The sequence below is a fragment of the Schistocerca gregaria genome, chromosome 2 (assembly GCF_023897955.1).
Source record: "Schistocerca gregaria isolate iqSchGreg1 chromosome 2, iqSchGreg1.2, whole genome shotgun sequence".
Taxonomy (NCBI): Eukaryota; Metazoa; Arthropoda; class Insecta; order Orthoptera; family Acrididae; genus Schistocerca; species Schistocerca gregaria.
The window spans coordinates 376338224-376358343 of record NC_064921.1 but is presented as its reverse complement, the minus strand read 5'-3'; the positions used below and the strand labels follow the sequence as shown (position 1 = coordinate 376358343).

Genomic DNA, 20120 nt, shown 5'->3' with positions numbered 1-20120 from the left:
TAAACAAGGACGGAGGTTTCAGTTTAAACGAGGCTTGGAGTCCGGCAGTCAGCTTATTATAATCTCCGCCAGAGCTAGAAAACGATAAGAGAATTTGAGTTTCAATGAATGTCAGTGAGGGCTCTGAAAAACAAAAGACCAGGGCGAAGTGGGCATCGGGAATCGAACTCAGCTATAAACATAGGCGTGAGACCAACAACACTTCACATTCTGGTTGGAGTCCTGGAAGCTAATGCACATAACAGCAAAACTCGTAGCGCCTAAAGAAGACGGATGGGTCGGTAGTCGAAATATTGTGCATAAAATGGAAAAGGGCAATAGTTGCAGCCATGGCAGGATTTGCCTCTAACGTACCAGTATATTTATCTTCTCGCCGATTCGCCAAGGCCCCGAACAGAAGAGGTCGAATGAGACGGCGCAGTGGTTAAGGCACTGAACTTGCATTAGAGAGGAACTCATATGGCCCTCGGAGTTACGTTTCTGCGGTTTCGCTAAATCACTGGAGGTTGATGCCGGTATGATACACTATGTGGTCAAAAGTATCCGGACACCCCCAAGAAATATGTTTTTCATATTAGGTGCATCGTACTGCCACCTACTGCCAGGTACTCCATATCAGCGACCTCAGTAGTCATTAGACATCGTGAGAGAGCAGAATGGGGCGCTCCGCGGAACTCACGGACTTCGAACGTGGTTTGGTGATTGGGCATCACTTGTGTCATACGAGATTTCCACACTCCTGGACATACCTAGGTCCACTGTTTCCGATGTGATAGTGAAGTGGAAACGTGAAGGGACAAAAGGGTACAGGCCGACCTCGTCTGTTGACTGAGAGAAAGTGCCGACTGTTGAAGAGGGTCGTAATGTGTAATAGGCAGACATCTATTCAGACCATCACACAGGAATTCCAAACTGCATCATCAGGATCCACTGCAAGTACTATGACAGTTGGGCGGGAGGTGAGAATACTTGGATTTCATGGTCGAGTGGCTGCTCATAAGCCACACATCACGCCAGTAAATGCCAAACGACGCCTAGCTTGCTGTAAGGAGCGTGAATATTGGACGATTGAACAGTGGAAAAACGTTGTGTGGAGTGACGAATCACAGTACACAATGCAGCGATCCGATGTCAGGGTGTGGGTATGGTGAATGCCAGGTGAACGTCATCATCTGCCAGCATGTGTAGTGCCAACAGTAAAATTCGGAAGCGGTGGTGTTATGGTGTAGTTGTGTTTTTCATGGAGGGGGCTAGCACCCCTTGTTGTTTTGCGTGGCACTATCACAGCACAGGCCTACACTGATGTTTTAAGCACCTCCTTGCTTCCCAGTGTTGAAGAGCAATTCGGGGGTGGCGATTGCATCTTTCAACACGATCGAGCACATGTTCATAATGCACGGCCTGTGGCGGAGTGCTTACAGGACAATAACATCCCTGTAATAGACTGGCCTGCATCGAGTCCTGACCTGAATCCTATAGAACACCTTTGGGATGTTTTAGAATGCCGATTTCGTGCCAGGCCTCAGCTACCTACATCGATACCCCTTCTCAGTGCAGCCCTCCGTGAAAACTGGATTGCCATTCCCCAAGAAAACTTCCAGCACCTGATTGAGCGTATGCCTGTGAGAGTGGAAGCTGTCATCAAGACTAAGGCTGGGCCAACACCATACTTAATTTCTGCACTACCGATGGAGGGCGACACGAACTTTTAAGTCATTTTCAGCCAAGTATTCGCATACGTTTGATCACATAGGGTACCTTAAACAAGGCCAAGTTCCGTTTCTTTCTCATCTTCGACCAAACGAAGTTAGTACAGAGTTTCTATTGGCGTCAGCGAGCCAAGTGACGTAGTTGTAAATGCAATGATTTGGCATTCTAGAGAAGTGAGATTCGAATATCTGTCTGCCTCCCTAGACTTCCAGTAGTTTTTAGAAACCGTTGAGGGAGTGCCGGAATGATTTATTTGAATAGGAAGCTGCTCCATTTGCTTCCCCCTCTTTGTGTAAAAATGGTTCAGATGGCTCTGAGCACTATGGGACTCAACTGCTGTGGTCATCAGTCCCCTAGAACTTAGAACTACTTAAACCTAACCAACCTAAGGACATCACACACATCCACGCCCGATGCAGGATTCGAACCTGCGACCGTAGCCCTCTTTGTGTAGTCTGAGTTTGTGCTGCATATATGATGATGTAAATGGGACGTTACGTTCTAACATTTCTTTCCTAGACGGAGAGATGTACATCATAATGCAACGGCCCATCTATATCGCCATTATCAGAGACAAAATACTGGCTCAGTTGGTCGATGATTGAAGAAGACACCTGTCATACCGTCGTTTAGAAAATTCTATCAGTATCATTTTGGGAAACAACTGAAACCGTCTCACCGAAATGTGAAAACCAGCGATCCTTTGGTGACAGTGCGTTGTGCTGATTGCCACAGTGTTTCTGTCGATCCATTACATGACGATAATAAGTTTTTTTGTTTGCATTGTTACATAAAAAGACTACACAGGTGAAGAGCCAGCGTTATCTGAACACATGTGGATATCTGTATAGAACATTCAAACCAAATTCGTGTAGAATATAAAAATACTTTGTCACGTTCTCCACGCATTTTTAAAAATTATTTTTGCTGATAGCCTAATTTTACCATTCTATGTGGTTTCTTTTTGGGTTCCGTCAAAAGCTAGTTTCTACATACGTTGTGGTTATCCTTTTGCAAACCTACTTTCTCTCCAAGCTGCTCTATTTTGAAGGTCTACTTTTTAAAATATGTTTGCCGGCCGGGGTGGCCGAGTGGTTCTAGGCGCTACAGTCTGGCACCGCGCGACCACTATGGTCGCAGGTTCGAATCCTGCCTCGGGCATGGATGTTTGTGTTGACCTTAGGTTAGTTAGGTTTAAGTAGTTCTAATTTCTAGGGGAGTGATGACCTCAGAAGTTAAGTCCCATAGTGCTCATAGCCATCTGAACCATTTTTAAAACATGTTTACTACGTTAACGGCACGCTCGCCGTGGATTATAGTAGTTTATTTTAGACACTTTCTAAGACTTTCCAGTGTCGGCCGCACAATTTTACTTGTCACTTTAGAAAGCACATTAAAATCTGGTGTTTGATGTTTGTCTCTATGTTTCGTGTGTCGTCTAGTTTATCAAAGTATATTCTGATTCTCATGTAATCCTAGCTGTTTCGTCAAATTCACATTCAGCAGTCAAAACAAATTTCTCATAGGGTAGACTTCAGTTTCTTTTCACTGAGATATATCGCTGTATTTCACTGCGTGGTTTTATTCGTCGATGTCTTAAATGGAATAGTCAGAAGTTTAATGTTGACAAGAAACAATCGAACCGTGTAGACTAGTAATGGCAAGATTACTTACATTCAACAATACTGAATAACATTGATACAACGAAGAAATAAATGCTATAGCCGCCCGCAGGATTATGCCAGGCCGTGCTAAAAAGTAGTGTATCCGAATTTTTTATGTTAAAACTCTTAAAGATTTATAAATAAAATAAACGTTGTTAACATCTACGTCTTTATTCTTCATATCCACATATTTGCAGCCCTCTGCCACAAGAGGACTCTGAATAGCAGCGTGTAACATGGCGGTGTGTAACGTAACTACGTCGGTGCATGTGAAACGACGAACTGTAATCGAGCTTCGAATTCGAAGTGTACGCCCAAACATGGAGCGCCGTCTACTTCAGCATGACAATGCCGGACCACACACAAGCGATGCGACATTTGCAGTAATCCGATGCCTAGTGTTCACTGTCATTGATCATCCTCCATACGGTCCCAACTTGGCCCAATCAGATATTCATCTGTTTCCAAAACTTAAAGAACATTTTCGAGGACTTCACTTTGATAGTGAGGAAGCGGTGCAAGCAGAGGCGAGGTGACTCCGTCAACAAAGTCATACATTCTACAGTAACGGTATCGATAAACTGGTCTCTCGTTGGGAGAAGTGTGTTCGTCGCTGGGGCGACTATGTTGAGAAATAAGTATATAGACACGAATAATAAAGATGCAGAATGTTAATAGTTTGTTTTACTTAAAAACCTTTAAGAGTTTACACTTAAATAATTCGGAAACGTTATTTTTTCATCACGCCTTCGTAATTTTATGTATTCCATTAAGTTAAATTATGGTCCACGGGAGAAGGGTGCATCATGAAGGGTATAGTTTTTTTTTTTTTTTTAAAATTATGGTTCTTTGTCGATTTAAGTCCATAAGTTAGTGCAGTTCTGTTTAGAACCTAAGGTATTTATCCGTAATAGGTATGAAATACACTGCACACTTATAGACTAGCTCTAAGTACCCGACATGCACAAATTAAGGGCTGTTACGTAACTAATATGGCTACCTCTTATATTTCTTCTGTGTATTATATGGTGGCAATTAAAAGCGTACTAGTTGGGTGAAGTTGACAGAATAAAAACTGCCACAAGAAACTGCTTCTTACACCACTTAGAACACTCACTGCACAGAGGCTCTCACGAAATATTAGATTCTCGCCATAAAACACCCGAGAACGATGATGATACTGTCCAATCAAAGTGTTAATAAATGCTTGTAGAGAAATGTACCTTTATTGTCGCCAGTTACAGACAACTTTGTTCAGTATACAAATCAACACACGAATTGTATTTCTTGGCTGTCTTATCACAGCGACACTCCAACTGACAATACCTTCCATTTTCTAAGCAGTCTTCAGCAGCCCGAAAACGCAGTGTGAATTCTGTGGTTTTTCCGCTGGTAGGATACAATTTCCATCCAATCCAGCAACCCGGTTTCTCTTATTTGTAGGATGTGTACCATGAACTGATTCCATTATCATTTCGCTAAATCATATTTTTTCATATCAGTGGCATGTGGATTGTTCAGCACATCTTCAAAGCATCACTAAAATATCGATTTTGTAACAATCGAGCAATATTTCGATAGCAAAATTTGCGTTAGAGATGTTCGACATCGTAAGCGCCATCTCATGACAATTCCATCATGGTATTAAAGCACGTTTCTTTCCACAAAATGCCAAATCCTGAACATTGCTTCCAAATCATCCGTGTGTTATATACACAATTTGCAACTCAGCAGGTAATGCTAAGTTTAGGACCAAAAAATTGTACCTAAGATCGTCCATACTCTGCCAGAGACTTTCGCGGCATTCGACATATGCCAAATACATATTACTTAATGAGTCACACAGGACTAGTATTAACTATTACCTTTTAACCAGAGATTCGTTACCTTTGTGTCTCTTTGACGAGCGCTCTAACGACAGTTCTTTTCGCTACACAAAGAAACAATTAACTGAGGAGAAGAGGTGAGATTTAACAGTAATCAGCAAATCTTATCAGTTTAATTATGTCACGAATGGTGCCGGTCTTTTTTGTTTTATTCTACATTACTTAATATTCGAATTCACCCAACTATATTTCGTAGACTGCATCACGAAGAAGACTTACCATAGACGTAGAATGTGCCAGACAGAGAGAAATGTTACTTTACCCGTGTTAATGATGGCTAAGCTCCGTGGAATGGGTTGAATTGCTTAAGGAATGCAGCAACCAGCCACATCCTGTAATTTTGGTTTCTTTTCTCGACTTTACATGCATAACACAAACACTAGGTGCACTGACAACAGCACAGAATTCGCTATGTAGCCGATTAAAAACAAACTCATTAGCCTGTCACATGACGGAAACGGTGCATTAATTAGTGCATGAGTGAACATAAAAGTGTTAATGCTATGCATTAAAGGCGGGAAAAGGAGCCACTAAGTACAGAGGAAAACGTAGCTGATGCATTGAAAAAGCAGTTGATAAAAACATTATACTAACTAAGATACAAGCATATTATTCCAGTTGAAGGTGGGTGAAAGGCCAAAATCCACTTTGGCGTAAACTAAAGCTACGACAGAAAAAGTGGAAATAATTATCAGCAACTAGAAATTTAGACTGAAGTAACAACTGCTTATAATTCTGCAAATTAAATAACGGAGGAGGACCGCCGACTAGGTGGAAAGATTCAAATTATAAATTAACAGAGTGAAATATCTGTCGAAGGCTACTTCTATATGCTGTATTCACAACGGACTATTGGTTCAAATGGCTCTGAGCACTATGGGACTTAACATCTATGGTCATCAGTCCCCTAGAACGTAGAACTACTTAAACCTAACTAACCTAAGGACATCACGCAACACCCAGTCTTCACGAGGCAGAGAAAACGGACTATTGTTACAGCGCTACGGCCGTGAATCAACATAAAAAATTTAGCAGAAAAGCAGCTAATTTAAAAAAACGCTTTTAGTCGTGTAATTAGTAGCTACTGTTTATCTACTGCTACTTGCTTAATATGTACACGGGGCTGACATCTTTAATGACGGATGGATATTCCAGAAGCGGGGTCATATTTTCGTACGAGAACGCAAGTTTTAAATTCCAGAGACAGCAAGCCTACTTCATATGGAGCAAACTTGAGAAATAGGGCCTAATACTCAATATTTTAAGAGTCGGTAGTAATGATAGATTCCAGCAGAAATATGTCCGCTCTTCAATAGGGTTACAGGTGTATTTGATCGTAGCGGAATGTTCACCGTGTTTCTTAGCAGTATGCATTTTCAGCCACTCAGTCTTTTATGCCATTTTAAATACAATAGTCATGAAACGTTACCAAGAAGATCCTGTATGGAGTTTGGCAAGAAAATAAATAGGATAACTGAAGGTTAATGTTTGACGTCCCGTCGAAGTCAAGAGATCGAGCACAAAGCATGTTGTTTTCAAAATAATCATCCTGACATATGCTTTACTCGATTGTAGGAAACCAAGGAAAATCTGTATAACTTGATAGGAATCTGAACCGCTATCCTACCATTCGAGTCCAATGTCTTATCGACTGCGTTATATCGTTCCGTAAAATAAATGAGTAATAGCAGGCTGAGTGCACTGAAGCCAACTAGCAAGGCTCACTGCTAGCTAAGACCAAGTGTAGGTCTCCGAAAAGTTTCCGGTGAGAGTTCCAAAAATTCAATCAATATTACAAAATATTCGATACTTTTAGACACTAAAAGAGCTAGTATGCCATTTGTCAGCTACTGATCGTTATTGGAAATAATGTAGTTGCTAAGACACTGGGCTCAAAGCTGAATCGCCCTCACATGCTAATTTCGTTGGTTCTCGCAAATAAGTTTAGGCGAATATCGGAATATTTAATTCAGCATTGGAAAATTATTTAGACAGGGTATCTAAATGGTGCGAAAAGTTACGATTCACCCCATATAAAGGAAAAGCGTGAAGTCATCCACATAAGTACTAAAAGGAACCGCTAGATTTCGCTTACACGATAAATCACGCAAATCTAAAGACAGTAAATTTAACTAAGTTGGCTACTTACGGATTACAGTTACGAATAACTTAAAATTGGAACGATCACATAGGTAATGCTGTGGGGAAAGCTAAGAAAAGACAGATTTATCGGCAAAACACTTAGAAGATGCAACAGGTCTACTAAAGAGACTGCGCTTTTTCGTCCTCTTCTGAAGTACCGCTGCACGGTGTGGGATCGTTACCAGATAGGATTAACGGAGAACATGGCAAAAGTTTAAAGAGCAGCTTGTTTTGTAGCATCACGAAACGGGAGAGAGTGTCACGGGTATGACACGCGATTGGAGTGGCAAGCATTAAAAACAAAGGCGCTTGCGGCAGGATCTTTTAACGAAATATCAATCGCCATCTTTTTCCTCAGAATGCGAAAATATTTTTTTGCGCCTACATACATAGGGAGATATGATCATTGCAATAAAGTACGAGAAATCAGAGTTCGCGCTGGAAGATTTAAATGTTCGTTTTTTTCATGCGCTGTTCGAGAGTGGAACGGTACAGAAACAGCTTAAAGATGGCTCGATGAACCCTCTGTGAGCCACTTAATTGTGAATTGTAAGCAGAATAATATCGTCACCGATTCCCTTCTCCATCATTTCTGTTATCTCCGTTCTCGGCGAGACATCAAATTATAATCTCTTTTCTTCGTTTTTACTTTCAGTTTTTGGTGATTTTTAAAATGAGTAACACTAATATTACTATTAACGCCGTACCTGCTGGAATAAGGATCTATACCATGAAGCTCAAAGTCTCCGGATTCGCCAGTGAATGCGTTACGCGCGACTTAAGATAACGTTAGTACAGAGACGTCAAGAAATAAGGGAGAGGACAGCACAAGCTAAACAAGCAATCAACAAACTGAATTCCATCGTGTGGCCAGAAAAATACACAGATAGGGTTACATGAATCAACAGTACAAACCATATGGAGCGGAATCCGGGGAAATGACAAAACGAGGCAGAAGAAGACTTGAAGCCGTGCAACTTGATATCGTGAGAAGAAGATGTAGAGTTTCAGGATGAGAGAGGATCCCAAATAAATAAATCAGGAACCGAATGAAAACTGCCTTGTACATAACCGAAGAGATGGAAAAACGGCGTTTAAAATGGTAAAGCTCGTGATGAGGTCAGGCTGGGAAACATACTTTTAGGTTGAAAAAATTACTGAGTTGCCGACCTCCATAAACGAGAAAAAAGATCTGTGCAGAATGGAAAAACCAAGTGGAGGAGGATATGCAATGAAGAAATTTGAAAGACGATTTATACAAGAATCAAGAGACATGGATACGAATTTGTGAGAAAGGATCTAAAGATCTGTAAACAATTCGCAAAACAAATAAATAATTAAATAAAAATAAAAACATTATAGATAGGATCTCCATCAGAATATGTCTACCGAGAGAACTAATTCCGACAGAACTGTAAGAGTCCGCTACTTCACATATTACGGTATGGATATTTCACACAAGTTGCATACGGACAGAACACTGAACGTAAGCATTGACCTGAAAGGTTTAAAATGTTTCCTCACAGGGACCGCTGAACTGTAAAGTCTACTGTACGAAACATTTGTTAGGGAAATACTAACCTTAATCATCAATCTTGTGTACCAAAGAGAGTAACTCCTTTGTATCATCCCCCGAACTTAAAGGCGTGCCGTATGAACCAATTTTCAGACATCCTTGGCTACTGCAGAAGACTGTTATTGCAACTAAGGTACAGAAGTTACGGGCAGAACGGTACTTTGGGAAGCTACGGCACTCTGTTTCGTGGTGATACTGCAGCCGAGAAGCCACTGATCGCGGCATCTGCCGGAATAGATCCACCTCCCTAGCTAATCCGCCACTCTGTCTGACTGTTATGTGGAGGACACTGCTTCGATTCCCTGTACTACCAGGGATGTTCCTCGGTGGCAAGACCAAAATTTGGTGCACTCAACTTCGTGAGGTAAACCGTGGAGTTGATTAAATAAGAAGTTGCGATTCGAAGACCGGAAAGCTGTGAGAACTGAGAGTTGACTATAAGCCCTTCTAAATCGCGTCTAACCAGCAGCTGATTACACGGCGGCGAGGCGCCAGTGCGTGTTCTCACGGACTGATCGCCAAGTTAGTTACTTTCGTCATCTCAGAGTTGTGTAAAAACCGTAGAACTATGTAAAATTTGGTGAAATAGTAAGTCACTCACAAACATTTTGCACTGTAACAACATAAGTCTTTAGCATTAACAAACGTCATCCCTTATCAATGGTGACGCATTAACTGCAAAAAGATGCATACATATTCATTAAAATCATACGAATACCTGGGTCTAACAATTTGTAGGGATATGAAATAAAATGATCACCTAGGCTCAGTCATAGCTAAAGCTGGTTCATTGGTTGGATACTGGGAAAATGCAATGATTCTTTGCTTAAGGAGGGTAGGACGTGAAACGGGCCGACGTGGAGCAGGAGAGGCACCACAGGACATTTTAATTTACACTGTCTATACTTTTACAAATAAATTCATAAAACTTTGTTAGCATGACCAGGAATGATTCAGAATTCACACTCATAGCAGAGGAAGTTCAAAAACACAACAAAACAAATTTTTTTACATGTGTAATTTCATCATTTTTTCACTTGGTGTTGGCTGCAATTGTTGCCATAGGTACACTAGTAAGAGAGATTCTTCGATGAATTTTGCACAGCATACAAACCATACTTACAGGTGTATGAAACTCTAGAATTTCCAAAATCTGTTAAAAACTGTGGTAAAAATTGAGATAATTAACTATAAAATTCGAGTTTTGTCTAAACACAAAGTTTAAAACTTAACAGCCCGTTCATTCTTCCATAGATTAAATAAATTCTAGAGTTTCATACATCTGTAAGTATGGTTTGTAACCTGTGCAAAATTCATTGAAGAATCTCTCTTACTTATGAAGAAAAGTGTACCTAATAGCAACAAATGCAGCCAACAGTAAGTGAAAAAAATCATGATATTCACATTTAAAAAATATTATTTTTTCGTGTTTTTGATCTTCCATTGCTATGAGTGTGAATCCTGAATCCTTCCTGGTCATGCTGACAAAGTTTTATGAATTTATTTGTAAAAGTATAGACAGTGCAAATTAAAATGTCCTGTGGTGTCTCTCCTTCTCGAAGACGGCCCATTTGACGTCCTACCCCCCTTATTGCAGGAAACATTAGCGCGTTGCATCCTTGATTCTTGCTCAAGCGTGTAGAACCCAAACGAAATAAAACTAACAGAGAATATGAAGGTATAGAAAGAAGGCAGCACGCATTTTCTACAGAGATCACGAAGACTAGGCTATCGCAGCGCGGGCAGAAGGATTTAAGCCATATTCTTCCTGCGCACCATACGCGAATGGGCTGAGAAATTCCCTAATAGATGGTAAACTGGAGCAGTACCCTCTGGTAAGCAATTTACGGTGGTTTGCAGAGTACAGACGTTAATGTTCATGAAATAATTTTTAACATAGCTGCCGCCATTGGGCCGAAGTGCAGTGGGTGGCTATTGACTTTTGGTTGCCGTGTATGGTTATCTGAACTTCTGTGCTCATATCCGTCCTCATCACCTCCCTATAAAACGGCTACCGTTCTGCTTGAAACGCTCTATATTGCCAATAAATCGTTTATTGTTTACCTGTTATAGATAATAAGTCTCACTCCCAACTATCAGAGTCGTAAATTTTGCAAATAAGGTAGGTCAATAACCGAGCTGAATTAAATCGCTATGGTGGAAAGCGGCCGGCACCATTTTGCGAATCTGATGTCGACGCTGGGGGAGGTAGGGGAGAGGTTTGATAGTGTGGGGGGAGGGGGGTGGGGGAAGCACTTCTTTGCGGACCGCCCCTCGCTCCTCAGCCACTCGAGAACCTCCCCCTGCATCGCAATATTTTGCAGACCCTGCGGCTGGCGGCAGGAGTTGGAGAACTCGTTCTTGCCTTTTCTTGTACGCAATCAGCAATCTTGCAACGCTGTCGAAAGTCTGCAATTACGGCAACAGCTGTGAGCATCGCGAAAATCTTCAATGTGCATAAACAGCTACTGGAATTTTTCAGAGCCGGGTATGATGTAAGGGGGGTTTTCTTTCGCAGATCCTGTCCGAGGTGCATCACTCGTTTCTGTGTTACAGTTACTTCCTTGTAACTATTTACTATGTTAACAAGAGGTGCATTTAGAATTATTGAAGTTCGGTGCTAAATGATGACCACTGTGGAACAGATATCGCGCGTAAATATGGATTCATAGGTTGCTCCTCTAACAGCATACACTGTTCAGGTGTCGATGGGAACTGCAGTGTAATGGAAAACGAATAATACAAGTTGCTTGATGCTCACAGTTCTACCGAGCATTCGGTATGAGGCAGCTTAAATTCCCGTCCGATTCTCGAGGTTTAGTTTTTCTGTGATTTCCCTGACTCGTTTAAGGCAAAAGCCGGAGTAATTCCTTTGAAAAGGATATGGTGAACTTCCTCGCCAATCCTTCCACAACCCCAGCTTTTGTTCCGTCTCTAAAGACCTTGTCGTAGGGGTGACGTTAAGCCTCACTATTCCCTTTCTTCCTTTTTGCAAATTGAGCGGTCTGGTGTTCTGATCAGTCGTTATTATTTTTGTTGCACCATGTAAGTTCCGTGGAGTTTACTCCGTCAGTCTTACTTCACAGAGGGTTTTCTGCACTATATTACGAGGGGCATCTAACGCAATTGTAATAATATCTGAGCCGAGAATACTACATCAGATTACACGACGTACGATGTTAAGAGTGCGTACAAGCCTCAGCGAAAAGTGAAGATCCAGAAAAAACAAGTAGCTTTTCAAGCAACCTTTTATGACAGCTTGCTATACCAAAAGAGACAAATAGTAACTCATTTCCAGCACCATTCTAATGAGACGTACGTACCTGTATACTCATACTAATCAGGCGTCAGTGCAAACCCAATGTTTCTCCACAACCTGAGTTAATGGATTCTCAGTTTTGAGTTAGCACGGACGAATACAAGTCCAAAGCTATGCCAATGATCCCAACGAAACACAGCGCTTATTTTGAAACCCATAGTTATCACTGTTTGGTGTTAAGTACAGTAAGATTTTCGTTCATCTTGAAGCTGTTGCGAATTCCATGAACAGTCAATAACGTTGTATGCACCCTAAATAGCTGTCACGCGAGAATTTTCGTGGCGTCAAGAAATGACTGCAGCTGAGGGAGGTAAAGGTAAACAAGGAGCAGGAATAAGGAAAACAGAAAACGGTTCGGAAATCACATTTGCGTCGCCAAAAAGGCACTAGAAACTTTTTTTCTTTTTACTTTCTACCACAGATAGGAAAGTTAATTCTAGAAGTGAGCAGTCCACTTTTGGTTGTGTCATTAACATTAAGAAATATGAGTACTGAAAGAGACGAGAGCTGCCATACGGAATTTCGTTTATACTTTGAAACACAAGTCTGTAATTTGCATTACGAACACTTCTGTACAAAACTTAACCCTATGTTATTAAACCCTTGTAAAATTTACGGTTCCAGTAGGTACCAATTCAAAAATGGCTATGAGCACTATGGGACGTAACATCTGAGGTCATCAGTCTCCTAGACTTAGAACTATTTACACCTAACTAACCTACGGACATCACACACATCCATGTCCAAGACAGGATTCGAACCTGCGACCTTAGCTGTCGCGCGGTTCCCGGATGAAGCGTCTAGAACCGCTCGGCCACCGCGGTCGGCGGTTCCAGTTCGCTGTTCCCTCCAATCCATCAGTATAAGATGTAAAACAGGACATTTTGCGCTTATTTAGTAAGTGACATATCATTCGAACTTTCTAGTTGTAATTAGCTACTGCGTAAACTGTCAATTACGACTTCCTCCCAATAAAATATGGAGTAGTCAAATCTTCGATGGTATAGTAACAATGTAGCATTTCCTCCATTAGAGTTCCAGGATTAAGGACGAGCTAGATAGAGTTGCATAACCTTTTATCTACTCTACTGAAATGAATGAAAATGCGGGAGTATTTTGCCAGAGGTATCCTAGTCGTTCAAAGAAAGTTGGCTCACATGGCGTGACGTCAGCGTGACTGTAGTGCCAAACTACACGAGGCTGTTGAAGAAAAAGAAAACGGCTGTGTGTCAATCAGCGTGCAGTTACGCTGCAGTGTGGCGGTGATCTTTACAACGATATGCCACGGTGACAACATTTGCATGACTTCATACTGGGAAGATTCATCGGCAAACTGGAAGAATGGAGTGTGACAGCGTAGCCGAATAGCTTGATATTGTTCATAGCATTGCTTAACGTGCGTGTGGAGAGACAGATAAGGGGTGATCAAAAAGTTTCCATTTGAGGGCGTTGATGTAGCGTATATCCAACGCACAACTACTCCGATGCGTATAAGTATAAGCATCGACATATAGGCAAAGGATTAGTGTGACATTCGTGTCTTTCCGACGTGCGTGCGTTAAATGTGGAAACTTGAACTGCGGCGACGTTATGCGTCCAAACAGAACCAAGACGCTGTTATTCTTTTCTCGGCTGCCGAAGGACTAACACCGGCAGACACCCGTCGGAGAATGAAGAATGTGCACTGGGCACCGTGTCTGTCGAAAACCACCGTTCTGGAATGATGCGTCATATTCCGTGCTGGAAACACACGTCCCCATATTGCAAATGTAACGGAAAAGTTAGGCCAACGCAAGTGGGAGACACTCGGGCACCCGCCCTACAGTCTCCATCTTTCCCTATGCGGTTGCCACGCCTCCGATCTCTTAAAAAGGGGCTTACAGGATCTACAATTCCTGTCAGACGAGGATGTGCAGCACGCAGTTACGGACTTCGCAGCAGGACACCGTGTTTTACCAAACGATAATCTTCGACCTGGAGCGTCGGTGGGATGATTGCTCGATGCTCACTGTGATTTTACATGGTTTTCACACCGATTCTAGACTGTACGGCCTTCGAACGGAAACCTTTTGATAGCTCCTTTTAAAATACTCCTTTGACCAACTTTTTAATACTGTTAGAAACCCTTACGAGGTAGCATTAATAGGAGACAGAGGGAACATCTAAAAATGAGAGGCTCGTTTCGTCACTGAATCGTTCATTAAGCCTGAGACAGTTGCAGAATTGATAATCGAACTCCGCTGGCACATTGGCAGACGCTATAAGATTAAGCGTCGTGCATTATGAAGTAGATTACTGTTAAAATTCCGAGAGCGTACATTCCAAGAATACATGCACATGCTACTTCCTCCCCCGTACCCCCTACACACACACACACACACACACACACACACACACACACACACACACACACACACACACACACACACACACACATCAGATTCCTCGTCTTGTTTACAGCCACATAATTACGTCCGAAGTCTCGCGAATTATGCTCCAGTTCCTCCAAAAACGTTTTTGAACTTATTTCCCTACTCATTTTTGATCAGGATGCAACAAACGCAGCGACATAGGGAACATAGCCTCTTCATACATAGAACTTAATTCAGCACTTTGTGTACCCATTTATATGAAATGCCTATCTTCTCTGTAATGTCTCTCTTCTACCACAATATGACAAGTGTTACCGAACTTTTCTTAAGAGTCACATGTAAAACTGCTGTCAACGTGACCGTGATTCTGACTCCATTTTTGTTCATTTGTTCTTTTCGAGCAGTCACTCTCCATGGCTATCCGAAATAGCCGGCCGGTGTGACCGAGCGGTTCTAGACGCTACAGTCTGGAACTCCGCGACCGCTACGGCCGCAGGTTAGAATCCTGCCTCGGACATGGATGTGTGTGATGTCCTTAGATTAGTTAGGTTTAAGTAGTTCTAAGTTCTAGGGGACTGATGGCCTCAGAAGTTAAGTCCCATAGTGCTCAGAGCCATTTGAACCATATCCGAAATGTTATTTTCTCAAATAACTACATTTGTTGCGAACCGTGGCTGTTACGTCATACAGACCATTTTTTTTCTAGAAATAATGACCAGTTATAATTTTATTTCAAATCGTTATACTTAAAAGACACCATTATATCTTCCGAGTTAAAAAAAAAAAGTCTCCAGACGCGTAAGTACACTGGCGGCACATCGTTTCACAGATGTGTTGTCCGACTATAAATTCAATCATTTAAAACGTATAAAACTCACGACGAACAACTGAATTGCATTTCAAAACTCGCGCCACAGTGCAACGTACTTCAGATGGCTACCCGGTTTCTTTTGGACACAAAGTTATAGCTTACTCCGTATTTTCGCAATTTTTAAACTGTTAACTGTTTTTACTGCAAGATAACTCGTCTGTAAAAAACGCGCGATGAAATTTCAACTAAAAATCCACCTAATATCATTCATCTTAGAAAAATAAATTTGTCAATACTCTAACCAGATAACAATGTTTCTTAAATTCAATGATTCCAAACAAAGTTGTGGCTAGTCTCTGCGTTGTAATTAAAATACTCAGAATTCTGGGGTTTTTCATCCAGTACACATATGAACATCAAGAGCTCAGATGGAAACCCAGTTCTAAGCGAAGAAGGGAAAGCAGAAAGGTGGAAGGAGTATATAGAGGGTCTAAACAAGGGTGATGTACTTGAGGACAATATTATGGAAATGGAAGAGGATGTAGATGAAGATGAAATGGGAGATATGATACTGCGTGAAGAGTTTGACAGAGCACTGAAAGACCTGAGTCGAAACAAGGCCCCCGGAGTAGACAACATTCCATTAGAACTACTGACGGCCTTGGGAGAGCCAGCCATGACAAAACTCTACCAACTGGTGAGCAAGATATATGAGACAGGCAAAATACCCTCAGACTTCAAGAAGAATATAATAATTCCAATCCCAAAGAAAGAAGGGTGCTGACAGATGTGAAAATTACCGAACTATCAGTTTAATAAGTCACAGCTGCAAAATACTAACGGGAATTCTTTACAGACGAATGGTAAAACTGGTAGATGCGGACCTCGGGGAGGATCAGTTTGGATTCCGTAGAAATGTTGGAACACGTGAGGCAATACTGACCTTACGACTTATCTTAGAAGAAAGATTAAGAAAAGACAAACCTACGTTTCTAGTATTTGTAGACTTAGAGAAAGCTTTTGACAATGTTGACTGGAATACTCTCTTTCAAATTCTAAAGGTGGCAGGGGTAAAGGATATTTACAATTTGTACAGAAACCAGATGGCAGTTATAAGAGTTGAGGGACATGAAAGGGAAGCAGTGGTTGGGAAGGGAGTGAGACAGGGTTGTAGACTCTCCCCGATGTTATTTAATCTGTATATTGAGCAAGCAGTAAAGGAAACAAAAGAAAAATTTGGAGTACGTATTAAAATTCATGGAGAAGAAGTAAAAACTTTGAGGTTCGCCGATGACATTGTAATTCTGTCAGAGTCGGCAAGGGACTTGGAAGAGCAGTTGAACGGAATGGACAGTGTCTTGAAAGGAGGATGTAAGATGAACATCAACAAACGCAAAACGAGGATAATGGAATGTAGTCAAATTAAATGGGGTGATGCTGAGGGAATTAGATTAGGAAATGAGACACTTAAAGTAGTAAAGGAGTTTTGCTATTTAGGAAGTAAAATAACTGATGATGGTCGAAGTAGAGAGGATATAAAATGTAGACTGGCAATGGCAAGGAAAGCGTTTCTGAAGAAGAGAAATTTGTTAACATCGAATATAGATTTATGTATCAGGAAGTCGTTTCTGAAAGTATTTGTTTGGAGTGTAGCCATGTATGGAAGTGAAACATGGACAATGACTAGTTTGGACAAGAAGAGAATAGAAGCTTTCGAAATGTGGTGCTACAGAAGAATACTGAAGATAAGGTGGATAGATCACGTAACTAATGAGGAGGTATTGAATAGGATTGGGGAGAAGAGAAGTTTGTAGCACAACTTGACTAGAAGAAGGGATCGGTTGGTAGGACTTGTTTTGAGGCATCAAGGGATCACAAATTTAGCATTGGAGGGCAGCGTGGAGGGTAAAAATCGTAGAGGGTGACCGAGAGATGAGTACACTAAGCAGATTCAGAAAGATGTAGGTTGCAGTAGGTACAGGGAGATGAAGAAGCTTGCACAGGGTAGAGTAGCATGGAGAGCTGCATCAAACCAGTCTCAGGACTGAAGACAACAACAACAAACACATATCTTGTGGCATGTTTCTTGTGACGACAGACTGTACCAAAACTCTTCATTAAGAAGGAACAGAGAAACACTCGCAAAAGTAAGAACGCATTTTTTACCGTTATAACAAATAGTCATATTAGAAATCATTACGAGTGTAGCGATCAGGCAGCTCTTCTAAGATACTATCATTAACGAGCAACAATGGAACGAACAATGAATGGCGATAGTTAGCTTCTCTTGTAAACTGGGTGCGAACCATAAACGTACTGCTTGAGGCTGTGATCTTCACAGTCGCGAATGTGACGTAGCGATGCTATCTAGACTGCCAAGCCTAATCTATGTACGACATTTTGTAAAGTGAAATTAGAATACTTGAACGAGAAATATTTCTTGTGCCACAGCTTACCTCTCCGGCGACTGACGGCACATGATGAACAAGCTCCGCCCACCACACAGAGTTCTGGGATGCTATTGCAGACATGGGTTTATTCCACCTCCAGATAGCCACGCAAACGCCACGAGCGTCCAGCACAGAGACGCAGCGATAACTGACGGCTCACATATCGATAACGCGGGCACGTGACTGCTGAACACACATCTACGAAAGGTTGATTGTCGAATGGCCAGCACTCACTCGCGGTGGATCACTACGGAGACGAATCGAAGGGAAAATGTCCAGTTGCGGATCAACACGCAGCCTTTGTGGTTGTAGGAATTTTGTATTTTTTACATTGTGTCCTCCCGTAGCAATGACCACATTTACCAAAAAATCCAGCTGGAAGTCACACATTTATATCACCATTATCGACCATCAGCCATAAACTTTTTCGCCTACAATGAAGATAGTGATAATTAATCGTTACATGATCGATGTTTCTTTCAAAATGTAGTATACGTTCCCTTTTCCTTTCTACTCCTCTTACTTCAGACTCTCCAGAAGACGTATTTACAAATAGCTTCATTAGCACACAATGCAACCTGGTTTTTTTGGAAAAAATATAGTGTTAAACGCAGGGCATTTGTTTAAATCGCACTTTTTATGAAGACAAGTAAGCGACAACTGCCAAAGACATCATTAACATTTGGGCAAGGGAGCAGTTGGTTACCTTCCCGCTGGCTTTTACAGGGGAGGACCACAGAACAATGTTGGAACTGTCTGAAAAATTTTCAGTTCTCACGAACTGAAACAGAGGCGAGAAGAACGCGAATAACGGAATGTTTATTTCTCATTGTACCCCCAAGATTATGTTAAGAATTGTTTGTCATCTCGGTATGAGCAAGACTGTTAAGAACTTAACTGCCTTTCATTCATTTGTTTTGAAAGGAAATAATATTTTGTAGCTTTTGTAGCTTTTGTAAGCTTCGGAGTGAAACACGACAGGGTTTGATTTGGGCTGTGGCTGAGGGCGACGTAAAATTTTAAATTGCTCTACGAGAGTAACATGTTGCGCGAGTGTAATAAATATGCCGAGTTGCCTGCAGAGATTAATAGGGAAACAAAGCTTTTACATTACCGCTGTTGCCTCGCAAAATTCTTTTGTTAGAACGTGTAGTAAGCAAACGAACTTGAAGGCTCTAAAAATTCTAACAATATTCAATTACGAACTACACAATATATTGCGCTGCATTGGATGTACTTCTGATATTTATCTTAGTAAAACATGGTGCGTTAAACAGATCGTCCAGCTGTTAAGTCTTGATTTTTTCAAACGTATCAGCTACGTATCGTGTGTTAAGACAGCAATTTGAAATGTAAGTCTTCTCGAAAGTATGAAGTAATAGTACGTCTTAAAAGCAACTTTTCTGAGAGAGACAAAATCATTGCGCGTAGAAACACCGGCTTGGGTTGAGCCGTGGTCACTACTTCAAAAATGTTCCCAAATTCCTTTCTTTTTTACAAATAGTAGCAATAGCTAAATTACTTCGCAGCTTAACTCTTAAGTAATGGTCTTGGCATTTGAACATAAACTTGTCATTCCAATTCCCCGTGACAGAACGAAATAACCCACTCGAATGGAGCCATCAAGGAGCATGTGGAAGTAAATATATTATAATGATTATAATGATCCTCCTTTAAATTCTGGAAATTCCCGCAGTGCCCCATTTTGAGAAACAAACAAAATGTAACACTCGTGTTTCTTCCACTTCTCATTTCCCTTCAATTTGTGAGATGCAAACAAAACGATCAGTTCCAGTTTTACACACTGGAAATATACATGTAGAAAACAGAGGAAAGAGCGGGGGAGAGCGACGAGAAACCTTTGCGACAGGACAGCTTTGTACGAGACATCTACATCTACATGACTGATCTACAATTCGCACTTTAGCGCTTGGTCACGGATCCACAGAACCACTTTCAGACTATTTCTCGACCGTTTCACTCTCGAATAGCACGTGGGAAAGATGAGCACCTAAATCTTGGCGTGCGAGTTCTACTCTCCCTTCTTTTATGACGATGGCCTTTTCTTCCTATCTAGGTCGGAATCAACAAAATATTTTCGCATTCGGAGCACAAAGTTGGTAATCGAAATTTCTTACAAATATCGCACAAAACGAAAACCGCGTTTGTTTTAATGTTAGTCAAACCAGC

At 41.4% G+C, this 20120-nt stretch overlaps 1 protein-coding gene across 7 annotated transcripts in view; it reads right to left on the bottom strand.

Moving 5' to 3' along the window:
* Positions 1-20120, bottom strand: part of LOC126320215 (heterogeneous nuclear ribonucleoprotein R) — a 243340-nt gene that overhangs the window by 146685 nt on the left and 76535 nt on the right. Inside the window, exon 1 of one of the 7 annotated variants that reach the window (XM_049993781.1) lies at positions 17937-18144. The exons of the other annotated variants lie outside the window; for them this stretch is intronic. The gene's annotated coding sequence lies outside the window, so the exon portion shown is untranslated. Of the gene's footprint in view, positions 1-17936; positions 18145-20120 lie in introns of those variants that run through there. 7 annotated transcript variants of the gene reach the window in all.